A 421-nucleotide genomic window follows, 5' to 3' on the forward strand; every position below is an offset into this window, starting at 1 on the left:
TTCAGCCAGTACCAGTCCTGCTGCTGGTCTAGCGCAGAACTTGCTGAAATGGGTGGGACATAGTTTTATATTGACTAGTCCATGTGCCCCATTTTACATCAGGCATTATTACCATGTTCTTACTTTTTGCTCAGGTAGTTCTTCACTGGGAAGTCTTCAAGGATGATGTCTTTATTGTTAGTTTTCTTAAAAGAGTTCACTTCACATTACTGTGCTCTGCACTGTGTTGTGTGTGTCCACAGGAGGCTGTGGCTCCATTTCTCGTGGTAACCAGAGTGTTCTACGTGGCTATGTGTTCCCTTTGCTACCTGCATTCTCTGTATCTTCTGCTCTTTCTCCTCTCTGGGAATAGAGTCAGTAACTTGATTCCTGAAGAACTGAAGGTTGCCCTCCAGCCCCACCCCAGGAAATTGACCATTTT

The sequence above is a fragment of the Bison bison genome, unplaced genomic scaffold, assembly GCF_000754665.1.
Source record: "Bison bison bison isolate TAMUID 2011002044 unplaced genomic scaffold, Bison_UMD1.0 scf7180017833525, whole genome shotgun sequence".
Classification (NCBI taxonomy): domain Eukaryota; kingdom Metazoa; phylum Chordata; class Mammalia; order Artiodactyla; family Bovidae; genus Bison; species Bison bison.